General features: G+C 28.1%; 1 long non-coding RNA gene across 5 annotated transcripts; it reads right to left on the reverse strand.

Moving 5' to 3' along the window:
- Nucleotides 1-13,109: 13,109 nt before the first annotated feature.
- Nucleotides 13,110-15,774, reverse strand: LOC141044865 (uncharacterized). Of its 5 annotated transcripts, XR_016500565.1 has the most exons (6): nt 15,281-15,523; nt 14,870-15,085; nt 14,583-14,634; nt 14,273-14,412; nt 14,049-14,142; nt 13,214-13,534 (listed from the first exon to the last, which is right to left on the reverse strand). It is a non-coding gene; the product is annotated as an uncharacterized LOC141044865 (long non-coding RNA). The 5 variants fall into 5 exon arrangements; XR_012216603.2 differs by lacking the exon at nt 14,583-14,634 and having other exon boundaries at nt 13,110-13,534; nt 15,281-15,774; XR_012216605.2 differs by lacking the exon at nt 14,583-14,634 and having other exon boundaries at nt 13,110-13,534; nt 14,273-14,391; nt 15,281-15,590.
- Nucleotides 15,775-15,829: the final 55 nt, after the last annotated feature.

Genomic DNA, 15,829 nt, shown 5'->3' on the forward strand with positions numbered 1-15,829 from the left:
AGCTCTTGAATCTATCAAGGTGAAGGCTTTATAATTATTAGATCCTAAGTGCACATCTATTATAAAATAAAGAGAAGGTTTTGAGGAGAAGATAGGACTTTTACTAAAAATTGTACAAGATTTCAGCCGCATGGTCTCTATTATAGCTGAATAAATTCGTTTTTTGATACATTGTCTTCTTTGAGAGATGTGCTCCTCATCTTGTGATTTTTTTGCTTCTTTGGACAATGTTGAGCAATGTATTTAGATTCTCCATAATATAAGTACAATCTTTTTTGATGGTAATGAGTCTTTTATTGCTCGGTAAGAAATTTAGAACGTATCGCATCAATTTGCATATCCTTTACTTCTGAATATATGTGTTGAGGAAATGTTTGTATTTCTATTGAATTGTAGTAACGTTGAAGCTTATTTGTATAACTCTTAGATCGAAATTCAAAAAATTGATTGTTGCATTTCACAGCAAAGTCAATTGCTTGACTTAATGTTTGAGGATTAGATAAGTTGAGCATCAATTTCTTTACTTCATATTATAATCCATAGAAAAATTGGCTAATATGTGCAACATCATCTCACTTGATATCAACTGTAAGTTATTAAAATTGTAAAATATATAATGTTACAAATTGATTGTCTTATCGTAAAATATAGATCTTGTTAGTTGCAACACGAGTTGCATCATGTTTTTCATACATGAACCAAAATTTTGCCAAAAATGCCTCTAGATTATGTAATATTGGATCTTGTTATTCAAGAAAAGATGAAAATCAAGATAATGTTGAACTTGAAAGAAGTATACCAATGAATCTAACTTGTAATCTTAAAGTTGGATAGCTTTGAGGTTGAAGTTCAATCACAAGTTGTACTTGATTAATAAATCCTCAAAATTTGGATCTTGTACCATCAAACTTCTCGGATAAAGTAACTTTTGGTTCTCTAACACTTGAAAGATGTTCCAACATGGATGAAAGGACATGATTAGATGCAAATATTGAAGATGCTCTAATCATCTCTATATCTTCAATTTTTACTATTCTTGTTGATCATTGTTGTAATATGTGAAGTCTTGCTTGAGAATACTACAAGCACTTGGCTCTGGAAGGTAGAATAGAAATTGCAACAACAAAATCCTAACTATAATATAATAATAACTAAACTCTAATTAGACCATAATAATGCTAAGCAAGCTTTAATCAAATTCAAAAAAATCTCAAAGAAATTTCAAAGAAACAATAAGAAATCTTAAAGAAATATTAGAATGATCACAAATATCTCTCAAATACATCTCAATTCAATCTTAATTTAATTCTAGTTAAAATCCTATTGGACCTCATTCAAACTTTAGGCCAAAATTAATTAAATCTTAAACCCTAATAAAATCCTAAATCCTAAATCAAACCCTAAATCCTAAACCAAATCCTAAACAAACCTTAAACCAAATTCCAACCAAATTCTAAACCAAATCCTAACCAAATCCTAAACCAAATCCTAAATCCTAAACCAAATCCTAAATCCTAAACCTTAAATCAAACCCTAAATCCTAAATGAAATCCTAATCAAATTCTAAACCAAACCCTAAATCCTAAATCAAACCTTAACCAAACTCTAATCCAAATCCTAATCCTAAATCAAATCTTAACCAAAATCTAAACCAAATCCTAAATCCTAACCAAACCCTAATCTAAACCCTAAATCCTAAATAAAATCCTAACCCTAAATCAAATCCTAATCAAACTCTAAATCCTAAATCAATCCCTAACTAAACCCTGGTAATTCCTACAACAGATTGAAATCTCAATAACTAATGAATAAAATATTGATCTTAACTCAAATTTTTCACACTTCTTAAAAACTAAGTTAAAAAAAAATTACAATTTTTTTGAAAAGAATCGGAATTACCAAATAGACGATAACCTCAAAAACGTGCTTGGATATTGGTCTGCCTCCTTCTCCAACCTTGATGCCAATCTTCCAGAGCCAATATCTCTTTTTTGCACTATTTGATTGATCTCAAAATTCTCATACACATAGAAAAACAAGTCTAATATCCTCTCATATAAGTTTCATTCCAATCCAACAAGTAGATTGTAAGAAATCTTAAAAACCCTCATTGGACCAAGAATTCTACTTTTTGAGACCTTGACTCACTTAAACCTCCATAATCTTCAATTCAACTATTAGATCGAGCTCAAATTCAAAACACATATTGAATATAACTATAACCATTAACTTACAAAATTCTATATGTAGATCTATTAAAAACTCTAGAAATCATCCAAAACATAAATCTTATTTTATTCTACAAAATCCAAGCCATCCAAAACAAACCTTGACTTTGCAAAGCTCTTACAAAGTCATAACAACTCCAAATCTTCCAAAACCAATGCTCATAAAAACTCTATCTAATCTGCCATCAAACCTCAATCTTCGATCTGCAAAAAAACCTTGGAGTCATCATCGAGACTCGGTTTTGTACCTCAGGGTCTGATTTCGATCCTGGTTCATAACCGGCCTTCTCCAGGTATCAATATTTAGTTTTTCTAAGTAAATTTTGCTAGAATTTATTCTTAACTTCCTTCTAAAGATGTTCATATTATTTATTTTTTCAATCTACTTTGTTTTGCCTTACTTATGGTCGTACAAAGTAAGTAGAAGTCACCTTTCTAAAAAGCAACATTGGTACCTTTTTGTTTTACTACCCTTTTGACTATTAATTATATTTCTAAGATAATTTGTTCTAATACTTTGAACTAAGATCTCCTACATTACAATAATTTCTACACTCTTTCATCTGTTAGTCGTGTTACATCACGACATCATTGTGGTGGTAAGATAAGTTGATGCATTACATGCATCAATTCCTTCAATTGCTCTTTCATTTGTACTATTGCACTCTTTATTTCAACAAGCTTTGCCATAATAATACTAAGAAAAATATCTAATATCATTCAAGATAAGTAGGAGAAAAAAAATATTAAGAATAATATCAATTTAGAAGAGGATAATTTATAACTTCTAATATGCTTATGTCTTATCATGAGAAAGGAATAATCTACTCTTAATTAAGACATGATAAAGCTTTGATATTGTAAGTTTATTCTTGTCAATTTGTTAAGGACATGAATTAAAAGATGATACATAAACCAATGAAATCCGTGTCAAAGAAAGAGCAACAAAATGAAGATAAGAAAGTACATATATTAAAAAGAAATTTGAATGGCTTATTTTCAAAAGACAAGGAAACTTGAGACTGTTGAAATTAGAGTAGAAACAAAAAAAAAATTGACAAGAATGAAGAGGGCGTCACTCTTGTTTTTATATATACAATCTAACTAGGGGCTATATGGCAATGTTCTATAGGACCTCCAATATGTGTTGATTTTGTAGGAGACATGCCTTGACTTATAAGGCAAGTTTTTCTATGTGTGGACTGCATAATTAGCTTGGTCTTCAAGCTAACAACATGTGTGGCACATGGCCAATTTGTTGATCACTTTTTTAACCCAAAAAGTCAATTATAGATACCTATAAAGTCAAAGCAATATCCATGAAGCTTCTAAAAAGCTTCTATAAAAGATATTATAGAATTAATTTACTTTTATCTACTTCTACTTACTTCTATCTATTTATATAAGTAATTATTGGCTTACATGTATATGTCTATGATAACATGCTATTAAGAACTACTTCTTTATTGCAATCTCTATACTATCAAGATTCAATTGAGTCTTCTTTCAAAAGATTTAGATTATGGAAAAATTTATCAACATCTAAATTAATAATACTTGCTTAATGCACAATGTTAAAGCCATATTTTTGAAGCAATAAAATCCATTTAGCAAGCATGTAAATAAGCTTGTCTATTTTTATAAGCCACTTTAAAGGTTGATGATTATCACTAATATAAACCATTGCTTGTACAAGTAAGTTTGGAAGTAAAAAATGGTCTAAATTACTACCAAAGCTTATCTTTTATAAGATTAGTAATTTAACTTCATATTTTTATTACTTCCAAAAAAAATAAAATGTTATATTTTTTTTCTATATAATCCTTTTATGTTAAGATTACTTCCAATCTAATTGCATTCCAATTTGTATATAATTAAAAAGATCTAATATCATTCAAACGTCAAAGCACTAGAGCTAAGCCTAGCTTTTGGTTCAAAGTATCAAATGCATATTATTGCTTGAAACTTTAAGTTTTTAGATAATTTTTACTTATAAAAATAATTAAAAGCTTAGAAATCAAGTTAAATTTTTTAATGAATCTTTGATAGCAGTTTTGTCACACACATATATATTTGTCTAGGCAAAGAATATAAAATAGAAGATAAATATAAGTAGATTTGATATTATCTTTTGGCAAAGCTTCTTAGAAGCTTTATAGATGAGTATTTGACTTTATATATATTTGTAGCTAATTGATAGGTTAGAAACTTAAAGCAATAAATTAGCCAAGTATTGCATGTTCTAGTGGCTTGTGGAATAAATTAATTACGTGGCGTACATATAAAAAACTTATTTTATAAATTAGACACATGTCTTGCAAGTTGGACTCATGTCAAAGGCCCTATAAAACATTGCTACATAGCTTCTAATTAGATAGTATATATGGAGGCAAGAGTGAAGCCTTTTTTATTCTTATTAATACTTTTTTAATCTTTTTTCTTATTTTAAGACTTTTTATCTTCTTATTTTTAATATAGTCATTTTAATTAAATTTTATATCATATTTGAATGTTTTTCTAGTCTTTTGAGTGACATAAGAGTATTAATTTTTTAGTTCTTTGAAATTCATGTCTTTGACAGTTTGACAAAAGTATCTAGTCATTGTTCTTATTTTTTTTTTGAAGTGAGTGGATTAATCCACATATATTGTTGTATTTCATAGATTGTGGAATATCTACTTTTATACTAATATTTAATTTTTTTAAAATTAATCTTTTTTTAAAAAAAACTAATTTATCTTTCTTTATAGAAATTTTTATTTAATGTTAGAGGTTATAAATTATCTTTTTTAAATTTGACTTTTGGATTTGTTTGAATTGTTCATAGAAGAAAAAATTATGGATGCTATTATTAATGGAAGTAAGAATAGATTTGTAACTATTGCAGATCTTCACAAGCTTGTTAATACTCTTAGGGTGGAAATATCATGTATCTCTAATGTCAATTATGCAAATAGTATTCCTATGAATATAGAAAAAGTCAAGAATGAAGTTCAAAGTCTATGCCAAAAAATTGTAGGATTGAAAGAAGTAAATAAATCAAGTTTACAATGAAATCTGAGTAGTCTTACTACTTCAAGTATGAGAGAAGTAAGAATAAGTATATCAAAGAAATTTGATGAAATAAGATCAAAATTTCAATGGATTTTACAATAAAATGAATTCTATTTGAGGTTGCATCCTCTCCAATATCTTGATAGAATTATTCATGCTCATTCATAGGTGCACTTCTATCTAGGAATGTTCTTTTTTTAATTTACACCTTTGATGGAAAAAGATTCATAATTTTTTTATGGTTTTAATTTATTTTTAAAAGTTTAATGACTACATTTAGAGAAAGAGATTGAAAAAGCATAACAAATGCTAAACTTGTATCTTTACAACAAGGATCATATTTAACCACCATATATGTTGAAAAATTCCAAAACCTCACTTATGATGTAGATTAGAATGACAAAGTCCTTATCAATCAATTTTGATATAGATTAAAAAATAACATCAAAGATTTATTATTTACAATGCCAAGAGAAGACTTATTAAAGCAATTTATTACTCAAGCTATTACATGTGATACTTGACTCTTTGAAAGATGTTAAGAACAAAGATTTGATTGAAGAGGTTTAAGTCAAGTCATGGCAATATCTTCTAAGTTTCCAAAAGTTTATTTATCTAAATGAAAGTCTATACAAATCCTTCATTTTATTTTATAATAGAAGTTTTTTTAGAACAAAAAATCACAAAGTCTTAGCTTTATCAAATTTAGATGTCTCAAATTTTTTCTTAGACAAAGAATTTGTCAAAAAATAATAAATATTCTTAGTGAAAGAAACAAAACTTATACATGCAGAAGTAATAGATGGTCATTTGTTGTCTTCTAGAGATGTCATCCATAAAAATATTCTTTTAGATATAATAATTAGTGGTCATAATAGCTTAATAAATCTCATGATACTTTTAAGTTTAAATTCAAGAATAATCTATTTTATTTTGAAGGATGATTATACATTCTAAAAGTCAAAGCATAATTACATATTCTTCAAGGTCATCATGACTTTGCAATAGTCAGACATTTTAGATACTTTAAAACTTAAGAGCTAATATCTAAAGATTTTTGGTGGCATCAAATGTAGCAGGCAATTAAAGACCTTATGCAATCATGTCACATTTGTTTAAAATCAAAAACTCCTTATCATCAATCTTATGGATTTTTTGGGCCATTACTTATTCTAAAATAAATATAAACTTTTATTTCTATAGATTTTATCATAGTATTGTTTTATAATTTGGCTACCATGTAAAAATAATACACATATATATTTAGTATATAATTTATTATATGATGTAGTGAAAGTCATATTATTAGGTTTTAGTTGATTACAAAATATGATTAGATTGCTATTTTGAAATAATTAGTCTAAAAAGGCTACTATTGAGATTGATTTTTATATTGATAATATATTTATAAAAATAAACCTCAATAAAATATGATTTTTATAATTTTTATAACTTATAAATATATAATTTTTATATATTTAGAATCCCTTTATTAAACATTGGTGATTCTTAAAATCTTATTTTATTTTTTTTATTTGATATTTAGGATACATATTATATAAAACTTATTAAAGAAGAATTTTTTATATAAAAAAGTTAGTTAAGTCATTCATATAGATGAATGGAGTTGAATGATGAAAATCTCCATTCTTACTGGCAAAACGTTATATCCAATGGGCTTCAAAGAAGGTGCCTAAGGCCTTATTAGGAATTAGGATTATTTTTTTGAAGAAATTTGAATATCAAAGGTTAAAGACATCAAGTTTAGAATTTTGGGTATATTTTTGGTACAAATTTTTTGTGATTTGGAGTTTTTATAAAAAGAGATATAGGTGCTCAAAGTTAAGATATTGATTTTGTACCTACTATTACTCTTTGAGGCATAGCACATGTGTATAAAGAACTTTTGAAGATTAGATTGTGCGGTTGAAAAGTTGGTAAAAAAAAACTACGTTTTTTATTAAAAAAAAAAAAAAAAGATTTCAAGTTAATTTGGATAAAAAAATTCTACTTAAAGACAACACTTCCAAATTGAGGTTTGTCAATGAATCAATTTCATAAGAGGTTCAATTTTAGCCATGTCTTAGGCATTTGGATCAATCTTTGGCTGAAATTCTTTAAAAATGTATATTATTATGTTGTAAAGCTATATACCAAATTTTGTAGAATTTGAATTTTGGATTTTTTAGATATGAAGAAAATAGTACTTAGGTGCTTATAAATTGGAATTTAGAATACCTGCTGGGATTTCTAAGATGTCAAACGATCTAAAGTATATTTATAATTTATTTATTTTATGTTAAAGATTAAAAATAATTTTTATATTATCTAAAAATTTGAAAAAAACTAAATGATTTAATCAAGAGATATAAAATTCTAAAGTTTGGAGAAAAAAAATCCTTTGCAAGAAAAAATATTTTGAAAAGATTTTGGTACAATTTGAATATTTTATATAAAATAAAAGGATTTATATATATGTATATATATGTATTAAAGATGGAGATATATGACTATAATAAAATTATGATATAAATATGAATTTTTTAAAGGAGATTATGGATTTTTTCTAAAATTATTGAAAATCTAACTTATTAGAAAATGATTAGTTATAATTTGACATAACAAAAGATTTTAGGAGTTTTTTAAATATTCTAGAAAGCCTTATGTATAAAACTTGGTAAATATAAAATATTTTATTAATATAATATCTTTGAATATTATTGTATTTATTGATCCACTATAATAAAATATATCACTTACTAAAGCTTGGGCAATAAGTTAAAACTAAACTCTCTACAACTAGATACCTAATATATTTATAGATTATAAATCATATTATACAAAAATGGATCTTCTACTCTTAGGTTCTTTTGAGTTTATATTTCTTATAATAAATAAATTCATGAAGATAGTACATTTAATATTATGTATAAAATCTATTATAGATGAAGAAAAAACTAAGCTTTTTCTTGACAACATTTATCACTATTATGGATTACCAAGGGATTTTACATGAGATAGAGGGACTTAATTTGTATTAAGATCTTAGAGAATTCTTTTTAAGATTTTTAAGATGGACATAAAACTATCTTCAATTTTTTATCCTCAAATTCGTGAACAAAAAAAAATAAGTAAATTAAGTTTAGAGCAATATTTGAAGTGTACCATCAACTATAAAAAAAATGATTGAACAATTATAATTGGCAAAATGTAAACAAGTGTTTGAAGCTACTATTAGGATTTTGTTGATATTTCAAGATCCGTAATAAATTTGCAATTTAAATTTGTTGTAGTAGTTGTTAAAAGTACATCAGTAGTTTATGTAAAATTTGGATTTGTTTGGATTATCTGATCATGAGATATGAGCTGTTGAAGTTTGGAAAAAATTCTCCTTAAAGATATACAAGGTTTTATAATATTTTTATCACATTTTTGGTAATCTTTGGTACTTAAGGCTTGTGTATTGATGTAATGGTTCCTATAGGGATAATTTTATATATAGAATTGGTGATTTTTTTAATCTTGAGGCTTGATTGAGCAATTAGTAATAGCTAAAAGCTCAGTGCTTTCTTAAGGCAAATACTCTCTACAAAGACTTTGTTGTCATATTTTATGCATTTTACTTAAAAATGCATAAGGCACCTAGTTATAGAAGGTAAAATAGAACTTGCAACTAGAAAATCTTAACAAATCTAATAGAATCTTAAAAAATCTTTAATTAAATTATAACAATGCTAATCAATCTTTAATTAAATTACAAAAGAATCTTAAAGAACTTATAAAAAAAATATAAAAATATCATAAATTAACTTTAAAAAAATATTTTAAAATATTAAAAATAGAAATTTTAATTAAATCCTAATTCAAATCTTAATATAACATTGTCGTATTATATAGAGTTTGCTTGAGAATATATTGGATACTTGATTATGGAAAAAAAATGAACTTGCAACAAGATGACTCCAAAAATTCTAATAAAATTTTAAATAAATTTTAATTAAATTATGATAATGATAATAAATATTTATTTAAATTCAAAAGAAGTTTCAAGAATTTATTAAAAGAACATAAAGAAATCATAAATTAATCTTAATAAAATATATATAATAAAAAAAACTTTAAAAAATATCAAAAATAAAAATTTTAATTGAATCTTAATCAAGTTCTAATATAATTGTCAACAAATTCTAATAAAAATCTAAACCAATTCCAACCAAACTTTAATGAAATCCTAAATCTTAAACAAATCCTATCAAATCTTAAATAAATTCTAATCAAATCCTATAAAAATCTTTAAAAAATCTTTAAAAAATCCTAATTAAATCCTAAATAAATCATAAATTCTAATTTTATATTAAATCCCAATGAAATCTTAAATTCTAAAAAACTCCAAAAAAATTCCAAGTAAATTTTAATCAAATCTTATAGCTATTTGAAACCTTAATAAATATTAACTAAATTATAGATCTTAATTAATATTATATTTAAAATTCAATCAATAAGCAATGAAAAAGAATAAAAAATTTGAGAAGAATTGGATCTATCAATTGTAAGAAAAGCTTCAAAATTTCTTAGTCATTGGTTGCCCTCCTTCTTTGACTTGAATGTTGATCTTTCAACACCAATTTTTCTTTACCGAATCATTCAATTGCTTCAAAAATTGAATTATGTATAGATATTTAAGTCTTTATTATTTTTACTAAATTTTTAATCGAATCCTAATCAAATCCTAGACTAAACCCTAATAAATCTTAATCAAATCTTAAAAAAATCTTAAATCCTATAATAAATCAAAATATTAATTATTGATGATCTAATTATTGATTTTGACTCAATTTTTTTCACTTCTTATTAATCAAGTTGGAAAAAAGTATAATTTTTTTGAAGAAGATCAAACACACCAAATAAAAAATAATTCCTGAAATTCACACGAGAGTTGTTCTTGAACTTTAATGCTAATATTTTAGATAATATATATATATATATATATATATATATATTTTTCTATCACCTAATAGCCATATTACTATGCAACACTATAAACTTGGACCATTTTCTACTAGTAAATAGATCAATTTAGTAGCTTATCAATTGCACCTACTAGAGTCTATAAAGATCCATCCCACATTCCATGTGTCTCTTCTTAATTCATACAAGACAATAGATATATTAGAAAGATGATATTATATTATGTATATCAATGCTTAAGAATGCATCAAGCACCTAGCTATGGAAGGTAAGTAAAAATGCAAAAAAATTCCTATCAAGTCTAATAGAATCTTAAATTAACTTTAAATAATATTTAATAATCCTAATCAAATTTTAACTAATTCAAAATCTTAATTAATTCTTAATTAAATTGTAATTTAAATTCTAATAAACCTCAATCAAATCTCAGGTCAAATCCTAATGAAATCCTAACTAAATCTTAAATCAATCCTAAGAAAAAACTAATTGAGTCATAAATCTTAAATAAATCCTATAATAAAAATAAAAAATTAATAAATAAAAATTAAATTATTGATTTTGATTCAAAATTTATAAACTTAATAAAAAATAAATTAATAATAAATAAGTAAAAAATTAAAAAATATTTCACATACCAAATAGACAATAATCTCTAAACTATGCTTAAGTATTGGCCAACCTCCTTCTCCAATCTTGATATTGATATTCTAGAGTCACAATCACTTAATTTTACTATTAAATTAATTCCAAAATTTGGATAATTATTGAAAGTCAAGCTAGCTACTATTGAGCAAAACTATATATCAAGTTGAAGGATAGCAAATCTTTGCTGTAAAAAAAAAAAAAAAAAAAAAAAAAAATCTACCTTTTATTCTTATTTGTAATTTCTATATAATTGTGGCATTAAAAAGATAGAAAACCAATAACTATGACATTCAACTCAAAATTTATCATTTGCTGAATTATTAAAAAAATATTAATATTGTCACAACTTTCAAGATGATGCAATAGAAATGAAGATTTTCAAGAATGATAGGTTCTTCTTTGAATAGATGGTAAAATATAATATTTTTGGTATCACGACCTTAGAAAAGACTCCCAATACTTGGTGATATTATTAAAGGTAGGAATCACTCTTGATAGTACTCCAAATGTCTTATTTGAAGAGATATATGAAGGTCTCAATAATGATCAAATAATAGGGTGATCTTCTTGCCTTAATATAGGACACTATCAATGGCTAAGAAGACTTATCAACTACCTTTGAAGAATACAAAGATTAAAATATGTGGCAAATATAATTCGCCACATCTTAGACTTCTTCAATATTTGATTGCTACTTCTCATAGAACATGTCATATGAAAAAGTGGTAAGGTCACAAATATATATATATATATATATATATATTGATTATAAGAAGTTTTAGATAGAATATAATATAGATGAATTTTATATTATCTTGTGGAAAAGTTTTTTAGAAGCTTAATAGATGCATATTAGACTTTATATGTATTTGTAATTTATTGATAGATTTAAAACTTAATCAACAAGTTAGCCACGTATTGTCTATATTAGTAGCTTGTGGAACAACCTAACTATGTAGCACACATGTAGAAAACTTATCTTGTAGATTAATCACGTGTCTTATAAGTTGGACACATATTGGAGGTCCTATTGAATGTTGCTATATAGCTTTTAATTAGATAGTATATATGGAGGCAAGAGTGAAGCCTTTTTGACTCTTGTCAATGACTTTTTAGTTCATACTCTTATTTGAAGACTTTCTAGTCTTCTTATCTTAAGCAATAGCTATTTTAATTTAATTTATACCACCTTTGAATGATTTTTTAGTCTTTTGAGTGTCATAAGAGTATATTAATCTATTAGTTCTTTGAGATTCATATCCTTGACAAATTTATTAATTTAAAAAAAAATCTAAAATTGTGAATCATTTAGTTTTAATATTTTTTGTAAAGCATCTACTTTTGCTTTCTACATGGTACGACCTGCTAAGATATTCATGTGGCTTAAATATGATAACTATTTATAAAAGAATTTATACTTTCTACAATGAAAACGCAATTTTTATTGCCATAATCGCTTAAACATCACTTGTAAATATCTCACATGATTCTACAGGCTAATACTAAAAATAATAATATCATCAATGTTGATCCTAGCAAATGATGAATTAGCCAATACTTGGTCCATCACCCTTTGAAACTTAGCTAGTGCATTCTTAAGGCCGTATAGAAGAAACTTTTAGTGATAGAATTGATCTGCCATCTTGATCAATTTCCCCAAAATATTGACTTCACCTAGTTTTCAACAAGTAATAGTAACTGATAATTATTATATCTTCAATCTAAAGTATTGAATATTTAAGAAAATTCTATTACATGACATTCTTTTGGCATTACCATTGGATACTGATCAAATTTGATCTTACAATTAATTGGACAATATTCTCCATATCTATTTCTTTGTCTAATTGCCACAAATATCCTTTGAAGGCATAACAAAAGCATAAGCATACTTGCCATTGAAAAGTTCAATCAAACTTACAACCAATAATTCTTGACAATAAGTTCTAGATCCAAATCCAAATCCAATAATTCTTAACAAATATCTGTATTCAAGTTCACATTTCAATCAAAGTACAGCAAATAAAAGCAATCATTCAAAACAAATCGTAGAGGGAAACAATAAGCTCAGTTTCAATTTCAATGCCATGTGGTGTAAAGACCAAATATATTTACAAAATATATGACTTATAGAGTGCAATGTAGCCTTCTATATTCTTTGAGGATGATTGATCCACAAAAGCATGTAAACTATGTTAAATTGTGCAGCAATAATTAGTTCAAAAATATGTTAGCCACTTTAATCAGTTCAAAACATTTCCAGGTGTCCAAGTTATTTTGACTTTTTCCTACTACTTCATACCCACTGTGCACACATATTCTTAAACCTCCAATTCATTTATCATGAATCGAACAATGTAATTCAGGGAAAGCATACCTAGTTTCTAGATGACCAGTGAAAGGAGGTCCATTATTTGTGATGGTCTCCTTTTCAGATATCAGGTGGTAAAAGTTAGTGACAAGATTGAAGTCTTGCACCAAAACAGAACTAACAGAAAAATCTATGCAGCAAACAGTTTTTGGCACTAGCATAATGGTCACTGAACTCCGAAGGATTTAAATTCGTTAGTCTTTCTTATTAGGATCTTGCCACTAGTGTACACAAGCTTATTGAAAACTCCTTCCGTGCAGCGTATCACCTGCACATGAACACGACAGCATGGAAGCGTCAGCACATGTCGAAGAGTATGGAAGGCACAATCATATTTGTTTCAAGCTTCTGGGCCAAAAGTTGCAACGAAAGCCTCAGTTAAGTAAGCTTTCAGGGACGCAAAGATGATCATTCCTTGACAGAAATTTGTCAGATGAGTTGCCATTAAATTGGAAAAAAATTCCATGACTGAATTCTGAAGCTTCCTTTTCACTTGGTGCACATCTCCAAAGATTACTACAAACTGAGTACAAATCCACAAACAGAGCATATTGTAAGGCAGTGGAAAACTGTTAAGAAATTCAGTGTGCAGAATCATTAACAAGTACGGATCATTGGAGAAATTCACTTCACATTCTCCAAGAACCTCACCTCACATGAAAAGTATGATTGTCACCATGCACAGCTGTATGGGACCGAGCACGTACACACATACACACACAAATATATTTATATAGATATATATTTGAAAGAGCTCGTCGAAGTCAAGTAGGGATACTCACCAATAAATAACAGAATGTAATTAAAAGAATTTTGGGCAAGATGCCTCAACAATTTACAAGGCCCTCAATCGCTCGTCCAGATCTTATAGCCAACCTGAAAATGTCATGTAGCACTATTTCAAATTACTCCTGATCACCTGCTCGTTGGGTGTTACTCAAAGCGCTTAAAACGAAGTTAGTATGAACTTGACCAATAAATTCACAACTTTCCACGATATCTTTACCCAAAAAATGAATGTAAAGATGACGCCAGCCAAAACGTAGCGCTGAAAAGCACACCAATCGCATCGATTCTTCTTATCCTTGTACCTCCCCCTCCTTCCATCACCCCAGCCTACATTCCCTGGAAGATCAATCCACATGCCTGTGATTGAGGCAGAGTAATATCCCTCAGTATGTGCAAACACAAACAAAGTTGGGTGCTAGGTCTGATGGTCAATTCAGAACGAATATGAAAATATGTGTCAATAAGTGTAAGGGCCAGGAAAGCATCAGCATTGTGCAACATAGGGGACTGTAAAGTGGGTGAATTACTCTGGATTGGTAAACAGCACAAGATATTCCAAAATGAGATATCGAATCAAACCTGGATACGAATTCAACAAGACAGAAAGATAACTTAATTCTTGGGAAATTCCTGGTGCCACAGTGAAATCTTGACCATAAAATCTTTATGATTATGTCGTAAACTTATGCTATATGACCCTTTCACGCACTAAGAGTCTACATAATTGAAATCGCGTTCTGAAAATTCATCATATGGGTTCTACGTGATTTGTTTAAGTCAAGGCAAAGTTCCAAGTAGAAGTGAAGAAACCCACGGGAAGGATTCATCGGAATCACAAAGGGCGACCTGTCTTCTCCAATGGGTATGGCACCAGTCTCCAACTTGTGAAGCGAATCAGATTCCATCCCTTGCATCCTCGTCGCCCTTCCCAGTATACAGAATCACCAACACTGCACTCAAGCTCCTATCCTACCCTGGCGATCAAAACGCTTTGCATCGCCGACAACTGCTGTCGAACCAATTCTACAACCTGAAATCGCCACATAAAAAAGCAAAAAACATTTACATTGAACCCTTGTCCGAAAAAAATCACCCTGTAAATATTCAGGCAGATGAAAACTGCCACCGACGAAGAAACACAGAATTGTGCTTGACCTAGATTCCTAAGTTGTCAGAGGCTAACCAAACAAACCCCACACAGCAGATAAGTTCAACGGGGCCTCACCAAACTCTGCGGAGAGCGAAGCACTGCTCACCAGTTCAAAAGGTTCAGCACCTCACACATCGAAGGGCTCGGAAGACGTTCCATCCACTACGCTGTCGACAGGGAATCGAGCAAAGCAAGAACCTGAAGGTCGACGCAAGGGTCGCAAGGAGCGAGATGGTGATGGAAAATCGGAGGCTCACCAGTACACCCACGTTGACGAGTTCTTGTGTGTACCACAAGGTTCAGTCTCCAATGACTCCTAAAACACTGTAAAAAGGAAAAAAATTATAGTCATTGTTAATCAAAATAAATAAAATAAATCCCCAACACTTCGCTAGTCTGCGGTCCACACAATCCGCAACAACTTAAGAGATGTCAGATTCCAAATTCACCATCTTTCGGCGGCCAAAGCGCACACACTATTGGCATCTGAGAAGGGGAAAACCCACTTCAATGCATTGCAATTTTATATGTATAGTGTGACTGAAGATGCTGCACTTCTAGAGCACAGCATGTAGGGTAGGAGACGACAACAGTGGTATTACATTACACAGGAGCAAAGATTAA

This window comes from Physcomitrium patens, chromosome 24, assembly GCF_059467195.1.
Source record: "Physcomitrium patens ecotype Gransden chromosome 24, ASM5946719v1, whole genome shotgun sequence".
NCBI lineage: Eukaryota > Viridiplantae > Streptophyta > Bryopsida > Funariales > Funariaceae > Physcomitrium > Physcomitrium patens.